A 3,313-nucleotide genomic window follows, 5' to 3' on the forward strand; every position below is an offset into this window, starting at 1 on the left:
TAAGGAGGGCACTTGTTGGAATGAGCACTTATACGTAAGTGATAAATCACTAAATTTTACTCCTGAAACCAATACTACGCTATATGTTAACTAATTTGAATTTAAGTAAAAAATATAATGAAAGGCATAGAGATCTGTAGAATCAGATAACTTGTAAGATAGTCCTAGACAGCACTGAATTTTCCATGTAAGAAAAGTAATAATCATTTTAGTCCATTTCAAATTTTCTCCTGTAAAAAAATCTTATTTCATTTTTCTAAACCAGCATGATGATAATTGAAATAAGTGTTCCCCTTCATTGTTTTTTATGAAGAAAGTAGTCTGATTAAGCAAACTATTATTATTGCTGGCAGCTAATAGGAAAAGGCTAGGATAATATGAGAAAGGAAGAATTTTTTCGTCTGGAATCACCAGAAGAATTTTTTATTTTATCAATGACTATTTTCCATTTCTTACCTAGCCACAAGAACAACACATACCTTTCATATTTTAAAATGCTAGTTGACAACCATTGATATAAGTGTGCCTCCAAGTTTAAGAACCACGGGACTAAATCATTTGTGGTACTCAAGTTCCTCCCTTTATCACTTTGCTTTGAATCTAGAAGTGACCACATGATCCATTTCTGGTCAATGAGACATAAAGTCAATTCTTCTGAGAGAACGATTCTGGGAAAGCTTTTGCCTTCCTCTCTGAGGATACCAGACATGGCTGGTATTGTTCCTCAATCTTTTTCTTCGGCCTTAAATTCAGATGTAGCAGTTGAATCTGTTGTAGACGGCTTGTTACTGTGATGAGATAAGCACAAGGATAAAAAGTAACAATCCAAACATGGCACAGCAGAGACATGGAAGGAATCAGGGGCCCTCACAGCAATGCCCAGGAGCTAAATCAATGCCAGAAACAACTGCCAACATTCAGCTTTTTTTTCTTCAAACAAACATTTCTTTAAGTCACAGTTATTCTGTTTAAACAACTGTTACCTGAAGTGGAAAGCATCTCTAGATGACACATGTCATTTTCTACAATGGATGGCTTTTTGCAACCTGTAATTGCCACTGATAACATTATTGCCATTTGGTCTCTCGCACTTTTCCCCCTTTATCTTCTTTCTGTCTATATACACACACACATAGAAATCACATTGGTAAATCATACTATAAATTTTGTCTTGCAACTTTTATTTACCTTTTATTTTATATTTCCCTCATATTCCTCTAAATTCTAAAACACAGCTCTTAACAACGCCTTCTGTTCCATTACATGGGTGAATTACAAAGCTCCCATAGGAGCTTTGTTTCCAGTTATTTTTTTATCATTATTGCTGTGAAGATAAATCTTGTATTTAATCTTTATGAGCATCTATGATTGTTTTTTTAGAATAAATTTTTAGTAGTATGATGCCTGGAAGAAAGGACAGGCATGATTCTGAACCTATTGATATCAGTTATCAAATTGAGTTCCAAAAATTATGAACATTTGTATAAGAGATTTTCATATTTTCTTCATCTTTACCAATAGAGAGTAGTATGATTTTCCCATCATTTTGTAACTGAACTTTCTAAAAAACCTCCTTTCAAAAAACTACTTTAAAAAAACTTCACATAATAAAATCCCTATTTATTTATTGAAATTCATTAAAAATGAGTTACTTTGGATACAATTGACATCTTTATAATACTTAATGAGCAGCACCTGGGTGGCTCAGTCAGTTAAGCATCCAACTCTTGATTTCAGCTTAGGTCATGATCTCAGGGTCTTGGGATGGGGCCCGTGTCAGGCTCCAGACTCAGCAGGAAGTTTGCTTGTCCACCTCTCCCTCTGCCCCTCCCGCTGCTCTTTCTCTTTCTCTCTCCTAAATAAATAAACAAATCTTTAAAAAATACATACTTAATGAAATATAAAACATGTCTGTTTGTCTTTTTGTTTTGTCATGAGCATGCTATGAAGGCACGTACACAAATTGTGTGTTTCCACAATGTCAGCTTTATTGAATCATAAAGCAAATTTAAACCACAATTATAAAGCAGGTTCAGGATTCCAAACTCAATGACAATTCACCATGGGATTAAACTTAGCTTCTTACACAGCACACAGCGCAGGACGGAAGACAAGCCACACAACAAACAAGACAATAGAAGGGTACAGGAAGTTAAGGAACCAAACTCGAAGTCAGTCTGGGGGCTCACAGTTGAGATAAAGCCTTGATCTGGTCCTGGTCAGCTCTCGGCACTTCCTGCTTCTGATGTTCAATCAGGGAAGGATCTCTGTTCCGTTCAGAGACCCATCAGACAGAGCCTTCGGCGGCAGCTGCCTTTTTTAAATGGTCAGACATAGAGGAGTCAGCTCTGAAGAGTCTGACGGTTTACTGACAAAATCCTTCCCTTTTTAAAGGAATTTCATCAGTTTTGGGTCCTCCCAGACCTCCTCTGATCCTGCTCCTTATCAGTTCTGGGGTGTCAGCTGACGTTGGTCCGGGCGATATCTCCTAGCAGCGGTATCTTAACTGCTTGCATCATTGCTTGACACAAAAGACTCCATTTTGCTCTCTCCAGTTTGTTTTTATTCCATAGATCCTAAATATATTTTCTTTTGTTTATCTTTTGCTATTTTATCCTTTTGTTCTATTTTATATTTCAGCCTAAAGAATGTTTTGATAGGAACATTGCTTTCTCACATATTTTTCTATTTTCAATAAATGGACTGTGCGCCCGCAGGGTCAATGAGTACTTATCTAATCCTCCTCTCAGAACATAAGAGAGGATTGACAATATACACATAAAATGGCCCTGCCTCCTGATACCATTTGTAGACACATATAGTATCAGCAGAATAACTTCCACCACTATTTTGCATCCATAATTTGTCATCCCTTTCTCCTCTGTATAATAAAACTGTTGTACTTGAAAATATTTTTAAATTAATGTATTTGTTTGACTTCTACTAAAGAGTCTATAGTCCTAAAGATATGCCCAAACTTTAACCTCTGTAGACAAAGGATAACCTATTATATGAGTTTTGTTTTTAAAAATATAAGGATACCATCTAACACCAGAGGTTGAGTTGGAAAAGCTTGTGACTCACTTTCTACTTCAAACCACTCTAAGTTCAGAAGGCTTGCCTATCTTAAAGTTCAACACTGTGCACTCTTTCCACATGCTAAGTAGTTTTCTTATAATGCAGGTGTCATCTTCAATATTAATGATGGAAATGCTCTTTCAGAGTGAGCCCTCATGAATATTTAGCATGGCTGGCATTGTAATGGAAATTGGCTTGCTTGCCTCTTCATTGACTTATCAAGATTCATTTTAGG

The sequence above is a fragment of the Eumetopias jubatus genome, unplaced genomic scaffold (assembly GCF_037043125.1).
Source record: "Eumetopias jubatus isolate StellerSeaLion01/CBP00866 unplaced genomic scaffold, mEumJub1_p1.0 scaffold_9, whole genome shotgun sequence".
Taxonomy (NCBI): domain Eukaryota; kingdom Metazoa; phylum Chordata; class Mammalia; order Carnivora; family Otariidae; genus Eumetopias; species Eumetopias jubatus.